General features: G+C 38.1%; 1 protein-coding gene across 3 annotated transcripts in view; it reads right to left on the bottom strand.

The window, feature by feature from the left end:
- ltb4r2a (leukotriene B4 receptor 2a) overlaps nucleotides 1-20,388 on the bottom strand; it is a 76,619-nt gene that overhangs the window by 22,010 nt on the left and 34,221 nt on the right. The gene's annotated exons all lie outside the window — the stretch shown is intronic.

Below are 20,388 nucleotides of genomic sequence, written 5' to 3' on the forward strand. Positions count from 1 at the left end.
CGTGAACATTTGAGTTTACGAGTTTCATTCGCGCGTCAAATCCGCTTCATTCGCGTGTCAAATTTACTTCAGAACAGACGCGGATTCGCCTGATGGGCAGGGCTTCTGTCTTCCCGGTGACTGTAGCTTCGTTGCTAAAAGGCTAACATGGATTTTATAAAGAAAATAACAGTGTTTATGTACTTTATGAAGGCTAAAAAACAGTGTTGATACGTTTAGGACCGAGTCCACTACATGCTTTCAGAGGTGCATCCAGCTCTGTGTGCTCATAAACTCCTCCAGAAACTGAACCTAGATCATGGAGGCTTTCAGCGGTACTTCTGACTGAGCCAAGCCCAGTTTGATGACTTGTTGTCGGTGTCGCCTGGAGGATTTCCCCCGGGACACCATCAACTGGTTCTACGTCACAATCACGCCCCCACAAGAGCAAGCTTCTGATTGGTTAACGCAGAGCGAATGTCCGCTGAAGTTCAGATTTTCGAACTCGAGAGATTTGCGCGAAACGCTCGTTAAGCGCGTCAAACGCGCAAAACGCTCAATTCGCCTTGCGCGTAACGCGCTATTCGCACCGCGCCATTCGCGCCGCAGGATGTCTATTCGTGCGTTTGCATTGACTTAATATGTAAATCACTCGCGCTTGACGCGCGTTCCGCGTCTGGTGTGAACGCAGCATAATGTTACCTGAGAAATAATTAAAGTAAGTCTTTTGAGTTACCTGTATCGCCGACCCTGCCGCCTTCCTCCAAACTCTAAGCAAACTTACTACACTTGTGACGAAACCCAGGAAGAAGATTGACCTACTTTTTCAGCTGCCAGTCTCCCAACCTGCCATTGCGGTCAGTCTGACCATGTCTTTCCCACAACAACAATATTGTATTTTCCAAGATGTGTGAAGTCAGAGTTCCGGAAAACTTGAAACAACGACTACAAGTCTCTCCTTCACCTTAAAAATTCTCTGTAGTCGTCTTGACAACAAAAACACTGCTGTCACCTCAACGGAAACCCCGCCTCTGCTTTCATTTGCTTGGACAAGGAAAGAAACTTGACTGATGTAACACGACTGTCCGTTTATTTATCAGCAATATGCACGCAGGCATTATAAAGCCATTTAAAAAAGGCGTCTCTCAACACAAAAACGCGTTTGGTGTGATCAGAGTCTAACTCATTTTATTACTCCCTGGTCAGTGTCTAAAGCAGTCTTATAATACAGAGTTCTAAAGTACAGGATAAATAAATATATACATATTTAATGCAACAAATATATACATACATATATATATATATATATATATATATATATATATATATATATATATATATATATATATACATATACTTCTACTCAGTGCTTAATTTGTGAATTATGAGGTCCTGGAACAGATCGGGGTAACAGATCCGGCATGTTACCCATGGATGGAGAGGGGGAGGAGGGGGATCGGTAAAATGAGGTGCTGGATCAGTTTTCAGAGGTGCCAGATCCGACGTGTTCTGGGACAAATTAAGCCCTGCTTCTACTATTTAAAGTAAATGTAGGACTCTAAATGTAAACTAAGATTTGTTTTTAATATATGACTCCATATACGAATATCAAGTTTTAAAGAACATCATACCCAGCCGGCACAGGATGTCAATATGATTTTAGATTGACGTTGTACCCCAACATAAGGGGATGTTGCATTTTGTTTGAAAATGAAAATCGGGTTGACATCAGAACGTCAAGCCGACAATAATGTGCAACATCAGACAGATGTTGCCTTTTGGTTACTTTTCAACGCAACCTAAAAACAACCAAATATCAACGTCTAATGATGTTATGCTGTGTTCACACCAGACACGGAATGCTCAGGTAAATAGGCACGTGAACATTATGAGTTTAAAATTTGCATGATAGGCAGGGCTTCTGTCTGCCTGGTGTCTCTAGCTTCGTTGCTAATATGGATTTCATTGAGAAAATAACTGTTTATGTACCCAGCTCTGTGAGCTCATAAGCTCCTCCAGAAACTCAACCTGGATGATGGAAGCATTTAGCGTTGCTTCTGACTGAGCCGAGCCCAGTTTGCTGAACTGTTGTCGGTGTTGGCAAGTGGATTTTCCCCCGGGACACCAACAACAGGCGCCACGTCATAATCACGCCCCCACAAGAGCAAGCTCCTGATTGCCTAACATGGCGCGAATGTCCACAATTATTTCTTAGTTCAGATTTTCAAACTCGAGCGTTCCGCACGTTAAGCGAGTCAATCGAGTAAAACGCTAAACTTGCGCCGCTTCATTCACGCGAATCGCATCATTCGCTCGTACCACGCCACAAGATGTCTATTCAAGTCTTTTCATTGACTTTACATGTAATTCTCTCGCACTTGACGCTTCTTCCTCGTCTGGTGTGAACGCAGCATTACAGCTTGAGGATACATGGACTTTACCAATATGACGTTGGATTTTGGTTGCCATACCTGACGAATAAATGTCAGTATTTGACATCAATATGATGTTGGTTTAAGATGTTGGCTCGACTTTCTAGCACAACCTAAAATTAACCAAATATCACCGTCATTTCACGTCATTATTGGACACTGGTGACCTAAATCTAACCTAATATTACCATCTTATGATGTTGTCTGTCTGCTGGGGATGTTTTGAAATAATTTTATATTTCCAATAATATTCTAGAATAATGGGCTTTTGTATATATTCCTTCTCTTCTTCTTCTTCTTCTTCTTTGGCCTTATTCCTACATGGTTGCGGGGTTGAAACAAGTCCTCCATTAAGACTTGTCCATATGATAACGACTTTTTTACACATTCCGGCCGGCCTGTTGTCTGGGCCTGTCACCCTCATATACTCATAAACTACGGACAATTTAGCTTACCCAATTCACCTGCAGCATGTCTTTGGACTGTAGGGGAAACCGGAGCACCCGGAGGAAAGGGCTTTTGCATGCATTTATAATCAAGTAAATGCAGCACTCATGGACAGAGAAGAGTTCAAAAAAGTTAATTTATTCAAGCTCATGAATATTAATTAGTTTGATAAACACTATGAGATGTTTTCATCCTGCACTCCTCGTGCATCAAAACTGAAACTGCAAATTTACTGACACAGTTACAACAAATGAAGCTATTGCCGCTAGACAAACACAGCTAGATGAAAGTCATTTCCTGCAGTCATGACAGAAGTAAACACTGCAGTAAACCATTTTTATTTCAATGTTTAACTATTTTATTTCTGGTTAATATGTTAATGTTCGTCCAGTTTGATGTTAGTGGAATAGTCTGGAATATAAACTCTCTAGCGCATACTGTTGTTTTAGCATCTTTTCTCATTACACAGTGATGACAGAGCACTCTTTCACTGATGAACTGATATTTTCAAATGAACTCGTATAATTTGATAATGACATCCGCTCAGCTCTGGGATTTGCAAGTCAGTAGATACATGCATAGATAATGACAGTTTTAGCAGTACTGGAACCAGAAGGATTGTTTGGGCTCTATTTTGACGGTCCATGCGCAAAATGCAAAACGCAGGGCGCAAATACTTTCAGGGCGTGTCAGGACCATAGACTGTAAAATATATGGACGTAGTATCCGTGACGTCACCCATAGGTTTCTAAAGAGCGCAAAAGAAGCCACAAGTAGGCGCGGCCAACCGTCGCCATTTTGTTCGCGCGTCATCACGCCGACGGCGGGATACCAAACAAGGGTAAAGAGGCGGAGAGTGAGCGGAGCTACAGACACATGCTGCATTTAGGTTGGACCTGGTTCAGACACACTTTACTTTGGGAGAAACGCTTAATATTTTATCACCTGTGACTCGTTTGTATTCTGACCACTTGTGCTTGGTTGTACACTATATCAATAAAGTGTTTAGTCTTTTAAAAACACTGCTGTAATACATTGAGCCACTAAACATTGTTCTTATGACGTTTCTCAACAGGAGTAAAACGCAAATTAAATCCAAACACTTCAGAAATAGTCTGTATTAGTTAATGTAAGACTATTGATAAAATCCAGCATAACACTGTATGACAACGCTTCAGATGACTGTTCTAGAGCCTACAGCTAATCAGTCTGACAGATTCTGCAGTGCATTACAGCTCTAAATATAAATATAAACGATAAATGATCTTAAATAAAACAAATACATGTATAGAGATGGTATATAAGTATATAACTTTACTCACATGGGGAACGGAGGCCACGTGAACGGTTTGTGAGCACAATTAAGTGCACTCAGCATACCATGCCATCTAATAATTGTAGGAAACAAGTCCAAAAGGCAGTTGACTGTGTAAAGCCACATAAAACATCACAGAAATATGATAAATACGCCGAGTTCAGTGGCTAATCTGCAGGATTCAGCTGAGGTGACGTAACGGCGACCAGCGAGACCTAGCTGTCAATCAAGTGGCCACGCCCTTAATTATGCAAACTTAATATAACTTAATATAAAGGAAACGGATGAGTTATAAAAAAATTCACCCCCCTCACAGTTGTCATGAAGGGTAATATTAGCTGTATTAACCAAAACCTTTTTTTGTACCAGGCTGTAAACACCTTTTTTTCTGCTGTAAAGTTGGTCATTCTAACAGTAGGCTCAATTGAAATTTGCTCTGTTTTGGAGCCAGGAGCGGCCAGGACTAGCGGAATTTCGGATGAATTGCAGTTTTAGTTACTTCCGTATTGGCTTCCTGAGAGAGAGCGGGAGGTTGCCGCTTGGTCAGGACGCGTTTTTGCTAATTTAAGGACGGGAAATCTGCCTTGGGCCAAGGCGCATGGTCTAAAAGGGTTGAGTTTATTTTCTTAATGAGTTATAGGTGTGTTTTATAAATAAACCAATTACAGTCTCATCTCCCATTCCCTTTAAGAGTCAGCTGCGTCGCGCCAAGAGCGCATTCACTATTTACAGGACGCAAAGTAAGTCTAAGTGGAAAAAATGAGCATTTCACAAGCAAACAGTTAACAGGTTTTTAACAGAAAACTGTTAAACAGAGCATCTACTGCTTTAGAATGAGAGATAATGGATCTACTTTCACATTCGCTCTTGGATAGGGAAACCTTTACGCACAGACATCAATTAGTCTATAAATAAATACTTTTGTTTGTTAAGCGCAAATATTCGTTTCAAAACTATTTCTAAATTCAGTTCTAATTTCCAGCAAACGAATAAATGAATAATAATAGCAAAATGTGCTCAAAAACCTGAGTTATATCCTAAAACACATGCTGTGCCCCATATGGTCTAAAACCTGACAGGTGGGCAAATATAAGCTTGTTTTTAATAAAACAAATATAAATATGGATACAATATATAATACTGCTAATAATAATAACATTATACAAAAGCAAATTGTTATGAATGAACTGAAAAAGCCTCCGGAGATGAAGAAGACATAAAAGCAGTGATTTTTCATATTTATGTAGGCTAGAAAATAATCTGTTTTGTAATATTTTAATCCTTTATATTTATATCCTATATCTATTCTTATTATATCCTATATATATCCTTAATATTTACATTTTTTCATATGTAAAGATATTTGCCTAATGCTCTCTTGTGTGTATTAAGCAGTGTGTAAGCGAGGCGCAACTCTGCGCTGGAGTTTAGACCGGGTTTGTTTTGGTCTAATGAAAAATCTATTATAGTTTCTCAAAATAGGGACGCACCAGTGGTCCGCCTCAGAAGCTTAAACTACCAAAAGACTACTGCGCCACACCTTGCGCCACACTGCGCCGGGTGTATGATAGGGCCCTTTATGTTAATTTGTTCACCATTGGGGTTTAGCCTTTAAAATGTAAAAAAGTTTACAAAAAGTAAAAAGTTTACAAAGTTTGCATATTTTGTGTATTTGCCAAACATACAAATAATAATAAAAACCCTGCATCTGGCAAAAGTCTTGTCGTGGATCCCAGTTGTAAGAGCAACACATAATATCTTGACTTCTAGTTGATCATTTGGAAAAGTGTCAGAAGGTTGATTTTTCTGATGAATCATCTGTTAATCTGCATCCCAATCATCACCAATACTGCAGAAGACCTACTGGAACCCGCATAGACCCAAGATTCTAACAGGAATCAGTCAAGTTTGGTAAAGGCAAAATCATGGTTTGGGGTTACATTCAGTATGGGGGCGTGCGAGAGATCTGCAAAGTGGATGATCAACATCAACAGCCTGAGGTATCAAGACATTTGTGCTGCCCATTACATTACAAACCACAGGAGAGGGACAATTCTCCAGCAGGATAGCGCTCCTCATACTTCAGCCTCCACATCAAAGCTCCTGAAAGCAAAGAAGGTCAAGCTGCTCCAGGATTGGCCAGCCCAGTCTTTAGACATGAACATTATTGAGCATGTCTGGGGTAAGATGGAGGAGGCGTTGAAGATGAATCCAAAGAGTCTTGATGAACTCTGGGAGTCCTGCAGGAATGCTTTCTTTGCCATTCCAGATGACGTTATTCAGCGATTTGAGTCATTGCAATAGATTTATGAAGACATATGGATGCAGTCCTTCAAGCTCATGATGGAGTCAGACACAATATTCATTCTGTCTCCACTGCAGCAGGACTTCATATTCTATACTGGACATTATTTCTAAATAAACATTTTGTCTAAGCAAAGTCAGACCTTACTGTTATTTTATTTTGGTCAAAGTGTAATCTAATAATAATAATAATTAATAATTATATATATTTTTAAAATATAGCGCCAGAGCTCAAGGACACTTTACAAGGAATGCAACAAAAAGATAAACAAAAAAAAAAAAGACGTCAAATATAACCAACTGGAATTACACAAACAAGACGTAGGAGACAAATGAGCAGAGTGGAGGTGGATCAGATAAATGGGTCAGTTTGGCAGATCAGAAGCGAAGCATTCAGAAAATAAGTCTTAAGTAAAGATTTGAATTCAGAGATATTATTAGCAGAGTGGAGTGAGCGTGGTGGAGAGTTCCAGAGTTTGGGTGCAATAACACTTAGGGCCTACTCACAATATGCCATCCGTACCGTGCCCAGGCCCGTTTCCCGGATTGTTTGAGAAGTGTGAGTGCGCTGAATCGCGCTCAAGCACGGTTCACTTGGCCGGCCCTGGCCCGGTTGGGAGAGGTGTGCCTGAGCGCGGTACACTTGGGCTTTGGCGCGGTACGCTTGTGTGTGAGTGCAAAACGCGCCAAAGCCCGAAACCGAAAGCGAGACGTGACTTTTAAAGGACTGTTTGATATGGATTTATTAATCATTCTTACTGTTCAGTGAACGCAAACTGCCGTAGTTTATTAAAGACGCAAACCTCTCACTGCACGACAGCTGCATCTTCAGCAGACCTCCTCATTCCTGCAGCACGAGGACTTTATGATTGTTTATGAGCGCCAAAAGTGGCGGATCTGTTCGGTGAAATATCTGACTGCGTGTCCCCGCATCCCAAAGGACTTTTTGGCGAAATATTTGGCGGCATATCAAACTACTGAAACGATATAACTAGAGAAATCTCCCCTGTGCTACTGGGTAAGAGCGTATGGCAAGCCGTTTTAGCATTTAAACCTTGTTCTGACTATCCATAAATATATTTAGAGATATCTCTAATTATATTTTGACTTGTCATAATTATAATTCGACTAGTCAGAATGACAATTAGAGATATCTGCAATTACAATTGTACTAGTACGAAATCAGATTGGAGATATCTGCAAATATATTATGACTAGTCATATTCCTCCATTGACTTCCATTGAAAAATATTTGCAGATATCTCTAAATGAGTTTTGACTAGTCACAATTGTAATTAAAGATATCTCTAAATGAGTTTTGACTCGTCAAAAATCCAATTCAAGATATCTACAACTGTAATTCGACTATTAGTAAATTAATTAGAGATATCTTCAAATATATTTGTAAATATCTCTAAATATGATGAATTAAAGACATCTCCAAATGTATTATGACTAGTAAAAACTCAGAGATATCTTTAATTACAATTGTGACTAGTCAAAACTCCTTTAGAGATATCTGCAAGTATTTTTCAATGGAAGTCAATGGAGGAATATGACTAGTCATAATATATTTGCAGATATCTCCAATCTGATTTCGTACTAGTACAATTGTAATTGCAGATATCTCTAATTGTCATTCTGACTAGTTGAATTATAATTATGACTAGTTAAAATATAATTAGAGATATCTCTAAATATATTTATGGAGTCAGAACAAAGATTTAAATGTTAAAAAGGCTTGCCATAGAGAGCGCTTCTCACTGAACAGAGCAGCAGCGATGACGTAAGCGTGCCGAGGCCCGATATGGTGTGAGTGCGGGCCGTCGGGGGAGACGGGAGGGAGGACAATCGTGCTTTGGCCCGGTTCGTGGCAACTGTACCTAGTGTGAGTACGGCCTAAATGATCTGCCCACCATTAAAGAGAGGCATTACCGAGGGACAGCGAGAAAGCCAGAGTCAGCAGAACGTAATGAGTCGGGGTGTAGGGGACAAGCATTTTGCAGAGATAGGAGGGAGCTAGGCTACTTAGGTATCTAAATGCAAGGAGGAGAATTTTGAATTTAATACGATAAGCAACTGGTAGCCAATGGAGGTCTTACAAGATTGGGGTTATGTGAGCAGAACGTTTGGTATAAGTGAGTATTCTAGCTGCAGTTTGAATATACTGTAATCTGGAGATGAGGCTGGCAGCAGACCAATGAAAAGAGCATTACAGTAGTCGATGCGTGAGGAGACAAATGCATTGATGACAGTCTCAGCATCCAATCTAGAAGCCTTTGCCTTTCATGTAAGCCACTTCTGATACCATATGATCAACTAGAAGGTTATTATTTGTCGTTCCTAAAACGTGGAAAGGCGGCAAGACTTTTGTCAGGTAGTTTATATACACAATTATAAATCCTATAAACCAAATCATTCAGCTCTAAGATTAATATGTCAATTAACGAAACCCATTTAGGCTATTAAAATTAATCTGTTCAAAATGATATTGGAAAAATGCCATCAACAGAAGCATAACAACAATTAATACCCACAGAGTTCCTGTTTGGTGTTTCTTAAGAGGTTCTTACAGAGTCATTAGAAAAATATGTCAGTCTATGGAGAAAATGAATTGGACACTTATTTTTAGATTGATTCTGTTCTCACATGAAAAAATACTATATATTGTGTTTCTGAACCATACTATAGTAAAGTTTATTATACTGTACAAATTATAGTATTTACAACACTTTGTTAATGATTGCTACAGTGTAGTGTGGTATTAACAATAGTGAACTGATAAGCTGTAATAAACACTGTTGTATTCTTTTGTTTTTACTACAGTGCTGGGTAACTTGTTTATATTTCTATAGTTGTGAAACCGTATGCAGCTACAGAATTACCTCAACAGATTAATTTAAGTGCTTTACTATAGTTTACAAACACCATTCATCATTTTCTTTTCGGCTTAGTCACTTTATTTTTCCACAAATGCTGGACAACTTATCCAGCATTTGTTTTATGCAGCAGATGCCCTTCTAGCCGCAACCCATCACTGGGAAACCCATACACACTCATTCAAACGCATACATACACTATGGACAATTTAGCTTACCCAATTCACAAACCGGAGCACCCGGAGGAAACCCATGCAAACGCAGGGAGAACATGCAAACTCCACACAGAAACGCCAACTGACCCAGCCGAGGCTTGAACCAGCAACCTTTTTGCTGTGATGCGACAGCACTTCCTACTGCGCCACTGCATCGCTCTTAAAAACACTATATTATTCACTATACATGACTATTGACTTTTTTCATGTAAGTTTAACTTCCACATAACATGTTGGTGATGCTGATCATGGATCTTGTCATCCCACATTTATGGTTAAGTACAAAAGTAAAGTTCTTAAATGTATCCAAAACAGGCTCATTGTAGATCCGTTCCCCTTATGATATTGATATTGAAAAAATGATATTGGAAAAATGTCATCAACAGAAGCATAACAACAATTTATAACCAGCAACCCTAATCCTAACCCTACGTCACTGTCACTGTTACGGTAGCCTCGCTGCGTCTGTTTAGGGCTTTGTCTCAAAGATTCGCAATTTACAGAGTCAGTGCTCTTCAGGGTTTGGACTCTCAGCAGTGAATATTAAACCACACTGAACTGAACTGAACTTAAACTCTGAAAACTGAAGTGACACTGTTTCAAATGACTGTAATATTCTGTGAAGCTGCTTTGACACAATCTGCATTGTAAAAGCGCTATAGAAATAAAGGTGAATTGAATTGGATATTGCGCCCTCTGGTGAGAAGAGGACGTGCAAGATAAATTTGAGATCATTAAAATGCATGCACAGTGGCCTCTCTACGGCAGTGTTTCTTAAATTTTTTACCAAGTACCGCCTTAGAAAAAAAATTGTCTCTTCACGTACCACCGTAATGACCGGTATTGAAATACAGTAGCGAAGTTGACCCAATTAAGCAGCTAAAGCTCTGCGCAGTTGAAAAACAAGGCAGATTAATTACTATTATTATGAATATTTAATATTGTCAGCCACTTCAACCATTATACATATTTTTTTTACTCATTTTTATTATTTGTTTTTATTTTTATTTTACTACTTTATTTTATTCTTGTTTTTGTAAAGTACTTTGAATTGCCACTGTGTATGAAATGTGCTATATAAATAAACTGCTTCGCCTTGCCTTGCCATAAAGAGAACATTAACACTGTGATGTGCTTTTAATATAATAAAAATAATAAATAAAACAAAATAAAATAAATAATAATAAAACGTCAATGTTTAAATTAAAATGTGCTTTTAAAAGTCACAAAAAACAGCACTGTTCTTAAAAAGTAAAAAGAAAACTGCTGTACTTAAAGGTAAAGTATTATCATGAAGTCGCCTATTCATCAAAACCCTGAAATGCTGTTTGAACCTAGTAATGAAAAGAAATATAGGTTATAGTGTATGTCATCATATTCATTAACTCTTTTTGATAAATTTTAAAATATAAGTAGCTTGTATATATATGACTTATTTGGGTGTCTTTGAAATCTAAACATTAATGTGCACTTTAAATATTGGAATTGGATCATAAAATTCTAATTCGAAAATTAGTTCTGCTTACTGTGGGTTAGAGTAGGCTTTGTGTGTCTGAAAAGCAAATGATTAAACTATACCTGTCTACATTGGGATAAACAAATACGGGATACGCCCCCAACAACCGTTACAAATATGGGAAAGAGAGTTAGCTTCAAATGATAGAATACATTAGACAATTGAAAATAAAAAAGGTTAAGCCTATTAAAATCAATTTACTGATCACATCGGTGTTATCCTGCACGTTAATGAGTTAAAATTGTGTTCATTTTTTTTCTTTAATTATTCAGCGATTCCTCCGCGCACCTCTAGAGGGAAGTCTGCTTATCACTAGTGGTACATGTACCACAGTTTGAGAACCACTGCTCTTGTGGATTCACAAAAAGAAAAACTGAGCAATCGTACCTCCGGTTACATAATTCAATGTCCCAAGAAAAATCAGACCTCGGTATGTATCTGCAATGAGACTGGCTTGATTTGATCTGTTTTAATTTTACAGTTGCTACAGTATGGTAACACATCAACTGCAGTAATATGACCCAATACTGTAGGTTTTTACAACTATAGGGTATATTACACTACAATACGTGGTGCATTAGGGCATGATTTTGGGGGTTGGGGTCCTTTGCTGATACTTTCCCTTTCCCTACTTTCTACCTTCCTATCAGTTAAAGGTGACATTTGAACAGTTAAACGCTTCCTGGTGTTCTTTAGACTGTATTTTTTCCCACATGTACCCACTATAACATAACATACTCGACCACATTTGATATTTAATTATAATAGATCAAAATTGCATAAGAAACATGCTATCGGTCTCAGATTTAAAAAGGTAGTTCATGCTTTTATGACCTCTAGATTGGATGACTGTAATGCTGTGTTCGCTGGTTGTAATGTATCTGCTATTAATAAACATCAGTGCACAATGCATCTGCCAGAGTTCTTACCAGGTATAAAAAATATGATCATATCACCCCAATTTTATCCTCCTTACACTGGCTGCCTCTTAAGTTCTGTATTGATTATATATAGCTTCTTACCTAAAATCCTGGATGCTGGATATAGTTATTATCAGTGTTGGGCAAGCTACTTGAAAAATGTAGCGGGCTAAGCTATTAACTTCTCTACTTTAAATGTAGCTTAGCTACACTAAAAGCTACATTTTGGAAAATGTAGCAAGCTAAGCTAAAAGCTACTTGGCAAAAGGAGATAAGCTACATCCAAGCTATTTTTTCTTTATTTAATTTTTTTAATCGAAGCAACTTTAATCCAAGTCAATCATATCTTAGTGATCAATAAAACTGTCATGCTACTGACAAATGTAGTTAAGCTAGTAGCATCAAAACCTGTAGCAATTATCCTGTCTATCTAACCAACCTTCTGTCTTGGTACAATCCAACCCAATCTGTAAGATCTCAAAACTTAGGGCTTTTGGTAGTGCCCATAATAGTAAAGTCAACTAAAGGAGGTTGAGCATTTTTATAAATGGCTCCAAACCGCTCTTTAAGGTCTCAAAACTCACGGCTTCTGGTGTACCCATAATAGTAAAGTCCACTAAAGGAGGTCGAGCATTTTCATAAATGGCTCCTTAAGTCTGGAATAGACTTCCTGATAATGTCTGAGGCTCAGACACACTTGTTCAGTTTGAAACTAGAATAAAAGTGCAACTCTTTTAGTAAAGCATTCATCAGTGCACCACTTAAACTCTGCTGCTATTTTGGGATTTCGGCCTGGATTTTGCCCAAATTTAAAAGCTTCCCAAATCCCCATGCAGAGGTGTAAATGCAAAAATTTTGTATCATTTTAAAGAAAACCCTTTGAATTTTCATAAAACACTATTGAAAGTGTTTAAAATATCTGTATATGTTGCCTGTGTTATAATAAACACATAAAAAAAGAGGTGCTTTTTGTATTTTTTTTTTTATGAACTCAAATTTGAAAGTGTACCTTTTAGGTTCTGTGTGGTCTAGCGTGCTGTAATTAATTTTGGTAGTTCCTGCACATGTCTGTAATCATAGGAAAAAAGAAAAATGTCTCTACTACAATCTATGCAAAAGTTATTGTATTCCAGCTGATGAGAGGTGCTGTACAAGCCACAGGGAGCGATCATTGTTTACATCTTTCACTATTCTTTTTAATCAAACATAATTCACTGTGTTTTACCACATCAGACATATAAAATGATTACTTATGCACATCACCTCAAAAACAGAGGAGAATGGCCCTGAAGGGCACAGCATAAGGTAAGAGATGATAGCTGTCTGTGCTATCTGGGGCTGCTTATTGATCATGAATGTATTGTTTACATTTCTGCGCCATGGAAACACCACAATTCATTCAACAAGTGTTTGACATATGAATATAATTCAGTAAAAAGAATGCTAGAACTGTATTAGCACTGGCAAGAGCTTTCATTTGAGCTATAACTTGTACATGTGTCATATAAAAAAACATGAAAATGAACCTATGTAAAATACCTAGCTCGGGTATCCAAAATACTGTGTATTTAAGTGTAAATAACTTTTATACAGTAGAATAAAAACCAAAGTGATGCATATGTGCAAAAAAAATAGATTCTACACTTTCAAATGACACCACTTACGGGGGTCTGGTGCAACGCTAGCTAGTGTAGCATTTCATGTTACACTAATATCTCTTGTGTGAATAAATTATGAACAGCAGATGCGCTTATTCTTTTCTTTGTTCTTTATTTCCACATAAGGATTCCCATGTTTGAATTGAATATCAGTGTACATTATGTATAGATCAAGAACAAACTTATCTGTTTGCGTTATGGAGATGTTTTCAGTATTATTCACTGATAACGAGGATGTGATTACTGTAAACGTCGACTTCAGCACAGGTCAGAGACTCAGCTCATCTCAGTGGCGGCTGACAGAGAAACCACTGGAAACCATCATTTCCCCAAAGCCACTTGCTGTACATTAGTGAAGACATTAGCACACGGCAGATACTGACAGGCTCTTTGATGCATTACAAACACAGCGTTAACTGAAGTGATTACAGGAGTCACATGGGCACCGCCTCATCGTGCCAGATCTCCAAACTTAATCTGAGCTCAAAGCATCCGTTCAACAACAGCACCGCTGAAAAAACACAGACGGACAGAACAGATCCACTTTGTGTCCATTAAAGGAGACCACAGAGACAGATGCAGAACAAAAGAAGGAAAGGTCTAGAAAACTACTATAGAAAGTTTTAGACTCTAGATTTAGACCCTGTCCTGGACTTTTTTATGTAGTTTTGCTGTTTGTCCAGACAAAAAAACCCCCCCCGCAATATCAGGTGACTGAAATCGAAACTTTCTGCAACCTCTGTCCATGGTGAAGATTTTCTGAACAACATTTAATATGAAACAGTATTTCTACTAAACTACTACTACTACATTCTGAAAACTAAAGTCTAAATACAATTCTGGAGATCGCAAATTATGTCACAACTTGTAGCAATTATCTTGTTTATCAAACCAACATTCTGTCTCGCTACAATCCAACCCCCTCTTTAAGATCTCAAAACTCAGGGCTTCTGGTAGTACCCATAGTAGTAACGTCAACTAAAGGAGGCTGAGCATTTTTATATATGGCCGCTCTTTAGGATCTCAAAACGTAGGGCTTCTGGTAGAACCCAAAATAGTAAAGTCAGCTAAAGAAGGTTGAGCATTTTTTTATATGGCTCCAAGCCGCTCTTTAAGATCTCAAAACTCAGGGCTTCTGGTAGTACCCATAATAGTAACGTCAACTAAAGGAGGTTAAGTATTTTTATATATGGCCGCTCTTTAGGATCTCAAAACGTAGGGCTTCTGGTAGAACCCAAAATAGTAAAGTCAACTAAAGAAGGTTGAGCATTTTTATATATGGCTCCAAGCCGCTCTTTAAGATCTCAAAACTCACGGCTTCTGGTAGTACCCATAATAGTTTAGTCCACTAAAGGAGGTCAAAAACTACTAGAAAATTACTATAGAAGGTTGAGCAAACTAGGTCCTGTGCGCATAAACACAGGTATTTTCAAAACTGCACTTTTTTCTATGTAGTTTTGCTGTTTGTCCACGCAAAAACGCAGTATCGGGTGACTGAAATTGAAACTTTCTGAAAACTCTGGCCATGATGAAGATTTTCTAAAAAACATATAATATAAAACAGTAATTCTACTAAACTACTACACTCTGAAAATGTAATCCTATTTAGATTTCTGGAGATTGCAAATTATGTCACTACTTGTAGCAACTATCTTGTTTATCTAGCCAACATTCTGTCTCGCTACAATCCAACCCCCTCTTTAAGATCTCAAAACTCAGAGCTTCTGGTAGTACCCATAATAATAACATCAGCTAAAGGAGGTTGAGCATTTTTATTAATGGCTCCAAGCCGCTCTTTAAGATCTCAAAACGTAGGGCTACTGGTAGAACCCATAATAGTAAAGTTCACTAAAGGAGGTCAAAAACTACTAGAAAATTACAATAGAAGGTTGAGCGGACTAGGTCCTGTGTGCATAAACATGGGTATTTTCAAAATTGCACTTTTTTTCTATGTAGTTTTGCTGTTTGTCCACACAAAAACACAGTATCAGGTGACTGAAATTTAAACTTTCTGATAACTCTGGCCATGGTGAAGATTTTCTGAAAAACATTTCATATAAAACAGTAATTCTACTAAACCACTGCTACTACATTATGAAAATGTAAGCCTATATACATTTCTGGAGATCGCAAATTATGTCACTACTTGTTGCAATTATCTTGTTTATCTAACCAACCTTCTGTCTCGCTACAATCCAACTCCCTCTTTAAGATCTCAAAACTCAGGGCTTCTGGTAGTACCCATAATAGTAAAGTCACCTAAAGGAGGTTGAGCATTTTTATATATGGCTCCAAGCCGCTTTTTAAGATCTCAAAACGTAAGGCTTCTGGTAGTACCCATAATAGTAAAGTCAACTAAAGGAGGTCAAAAACTACTAGAAAATTACAATAGAAGGTTGAGCGGACTAGGTCCTGTGCGCATAAACATGGGTATTTTCAAAACTGCACTTTTTTTCTATGTAGTTTTGCTGTTTGTCCACACAAAAACAAAGTAGCGGGTGACTGAAATTGAAACTTTCTGAAAACTCTGGCCATGGTGAAGATTTTCTAAACAACATTTAATATAAAACAGTAATTCTACTAAACTACTACACTCTGAAAATGTAATCCTATATTTCTGGAGATCGCAAATTATGTCAAAAACATGTAGCAATTATCTTGTTTATCTAACCAACATTCTGTCTTGCTACAATCCAACTCCCTCTTTAAGATCTCAAAACTCAGGGCTTCTGGTAGTGCCCATAATAGTAAAGTCACCTAAAGGAGGTTGAGCATTTTTATATGTGGCTCCAAGCCGCTCTTTAAGATCTCGAAATGTAGGGCTTCTGGTAGTACCCATAATAGTAAAGTCCACTAAAGGAGGTCAAAAACTAATAAAAATTTACTATAGAAGGTTGAGCAAATTAGGCTCTGGCCGCATAAACATGGGTATTTTCTGAACTGCACTTTTTTTCTATGTAGTTTTGCTGTTTGTCCATGCAAAAACGCAGTATCAGGTGAATGAAATTGAAACTTTCTGAAAACTCTGGCCATGGTGAAGATTTTCTGAACAACATTTCATATAAAACAGTATTTCTACTAAACTAACCCTTACCAGGTTTTCCTGCTGTTAACAGTTTGTCCAGTAGCTCAACATGTACATGGGCAAACTTGAAACGCAGAGAGGAGTTGACCACGGCGATTGGATTCGAGTCTGGTGAAGATTACATCCAGAAAGCGGGTAAGACAAAAACAGAAGCCAAAAAATAAAATAAACAAGTTAAGAGAATGTGGTAAAATCTGAAAATGTGGTATAAATCAGGCGAGGGCTTTTTTTTTTTTTTTGGATTGCTTTTGAAAACAGTCGGTTGGGTTGAGGGAAGTGGGTGGGCGGGTCAATCGGTGCTTTAGTAAACACTATTGGTTGGGTTTAGAGAAGGAGGAAGGTGGGTCAGTTGGTCAGTCAGTTGACATCGGCCTCAGGTAGATTTACGCAAGAAAAGCAGGTGCGAATGGCACTCACGAGAGAAATTTGAAATGTCAAAAAGCGTACACAGCGGCCTCTGGTGCATTTGCAAAACAAAAATATAAAAAAAAAACCTACCTCCAGGGACATATTTGGCATTAGAGCTGAAGATCTTTGCCTGAACTCGATGGGTTCGGGCTTAATTTCTATAATTTTAGACAGGATTGGGCCGTACTTAGGTAAATGAACAGTCGTGTGATGCATTTCGATTAGCGTGAGGAAGTATGTTACAAACATTTAAAATAAATTTGTAAATTGTATTTTATTAATGTTACCTCCACCCCAACCCTAGCCCTCACATTCACATCAAAATAATAGTTATCGCTGTACAATGTCACAAAAATTATTCTACATTGATGTGCTGTATCCCTTAGACTTTACCTGTAAATAGGAATATAATTAGAGATTTTTTTCCTAGTATTATTTTGCATGTATCGTTCTCTTCCTTGAATACTTGAGCACTTAAACAAAAAAACATGTTTCTCTGAGCACTCTCTGATCAGTCCCTTTGTATAATCAGCACTTGTTGTGTGTATTGCCTCTTGTTGAATCTCCGAATGCCTCCTCATTTATAAGTCGCTTTGGACTAAAACATTTGCTAAATGACTAAGTGTAGAAGTAAAACTGTGCCAGCTCAAGTCTTTATTTCTGAAGTGTGCCAGTGTTAGCGTGAAGACTCAGTTTCGTCATCACTACAGGAAGTTTTGACAGGAAATGAGTTGTGAAAATTTATGCTGACTGAAGTCTCTTTTCTCTCTTTTTGTACTAGAAGGGAAACCTCCACATTTAACAACCTTGAGTTGAATTTCTGACTGAAACATTTTAGTATTAATGATATTGTGTTGTGTTGTTTTGTGCTAATGCATGGTAACAAAGAACTAGCAACTTTAGTGGTATAATTAAAAGGATAGTTTACACATAAATGAAACTTTTCCCTCAAGTGATTTAAAACCTTAAAAGAAGCACAAAAGAACCTAAAAGAGCACAAAAGAAGATATTTTGAAGAATGCTAAAAACATGTAACCATTGACTTCAATACACAGTAAAAATGCTGGGTTCCACACAATCCCTTCGTGTTGTCCCAGCCAAATCGATGAAGTAAACTTAATGTTTTTTTTTGTTTTTGTTTTTTTACAACCCTGGCTCACTCTGAAAACATACCTGTATATACATATCTAGAGAGCACCAAATACGTCCCAGGAGGGTTTTTTTATTCTTTTTTTTTTTTTTGCAGTTTTTGCGACTATACCAGAGGCCGCTGTGTACGCTTTTTCAGATCCTAAAGTGCACATAGTTTACACCTTTTTTTGTGATTTAATATTAATATTATGGTTCTTCTGAGTGTGCCAGTTTAGGTTCAGTTCAAAGCACAGTTCAGATGTTTTTATTATAATGTGTTATAAAGTACGGACGAGGCAGTGGCGCAGTAGGTAGTGCTGTCGCCTCACAGCAAGAAGGTCGCTGGTTCAAACCTCGGCTCAGTTGGCGTTTCTGTGTGGAGTTTGCATGTTGTCCCTGCCTTTGCGTGGGTTTCCTCCGGGTGCTCCGGTTTCCCCCACGGTCCAAAGACATGCGGTTCAGGTGAATTGGGTAGGCTAAATTGTCCGTAGTGTATGAGTGTGTGTGTGGATGTTTCCCCGAGATGGGTTGCGGCTGGAAGGGCATCCGCTGTGTAAAAACTTGCTGGATAAGTTGGCAGATCATTCCGCTGTGGCGACCCCGGATTAATGAAGGGACTAAGCCGACAAGAAAATGAATGAATGTGTTAAAAAGTGCCATGTTGGGGGCGTGTACACAGCTGGCTGCTTTAGGGGTGTGTTGATACACTTGAAAATGTGTTTCAAATTCCCGCCCAACATAACAAGGGGGCGGAGCCAAGAGCTTCCCTGCTCTGTGTTTGGCAACAGACTGGCAGACAAAGAGAAGCAACATGAGTGAGAGGATCAGCATTCAGCTGTTAATTTATTGGATTAGACCATTAGCATCTCGCTCAAAAATGACCAAAGTATAACTAGTGCTAGTCCATGCTCACCGTCGATACCCTCAGTCACTATTCCTTATATTTGTACACTATTATAGTCCAAATCAAGGACTGAATGAAAATGTGAGCACTCAATACACAGGAAAGTATACGGTTTTGTTTGTGCTTTGCTGGTGGATGAATCATTCAGATGGATTAAAATGTCCATTTCTTTAGTCAGACCCTGTGCTAGCTAGTTTAGCGAGCTGTCTATTAGTAATGAAACAAAGTATTTTGACTTCTGTCATCTGTTGTTCACTTTGTAATATATTTTCAGCGCCAATTTTTATCTTCATTGCCGTTATTTCATGTCTAATTCTGTAAATTCATGTCAAACACTACTTTGAGATATTGTTCACCGCTAAAGAATGTTGAATAAACTTGGTGGATAAAATGATTTTTGTGCTGATATCAGAGCAGTTTAAACAGAGCGGTCTATTTTGACCGGGAACACTAAAGTAAGGGGCAGGATGTGAACACGACACGAGGGTTAAAACACACACACCAACTGGGAATTTGCAAATTTGGGGGTTTGAGACCCCTAATTAAAGCTTAATTTCCCTAAAGGATAGTAGGTTGTTCTGTAGACAATCCAAAAAATTATAATTTCTCATGGGGATAGTAATGTTGACATTCATTCATTTTCTTTTCAGCTTAGTCCCTTTATTAATTTGGGGGCGCCACAGTAGAATGAACCACCAACTTGCATATGTTTTACACAGCGGATGCCCTTCCAGCAACAACCCATCACTGGGAAAGTAATGTTGACATTTAAAGAGCCCCTATTATACATGAAATAGTGTCATATTTTGGTTGTAAGTTTCTCCAAAAACAGTCTAATATGCATGCTAGGTCAGAAAAACACTTTCATGGTCTTATAATCTGCATTTATTTTTACCTAATCAAATCAAGACTGAAAACACATCTGTTTAGCTGTGCCTTTACTGAATGAGCACTGTGCTGCGTCCGACAGATTGCACTATCATGTTTTTCTCTTCTTCTTCATTCTTTTATATCACATTTTACCTGTTTTTATGTTTTGTTTTGTTTTTACGCACTTTTATTATTTGTTTTTATTTTTATTTTACTTGTTTCTTTTATTCTTGTTTATGTAAAGCACTTTGAATTGCCATTGTGTATAAAAATGTGCTATATAAATAAACTTGCCTTGCCTTGCCTTGCCTAATTATCCCAGCGA

Source organism: Danio rerio, chromosome 7 (genome assembly GCF_049306965.1).
Source record: "Danio rerio strain Tuebingen ecotype United States chromosome 7, GRCz12tu, whole genome shotgun sequence".
Lineage (NCBI taxonomy): Eukaryota > Metazoa > Chordata > Actinopteri > Cypriniformes > Danionidae > Danio > Danio rerio.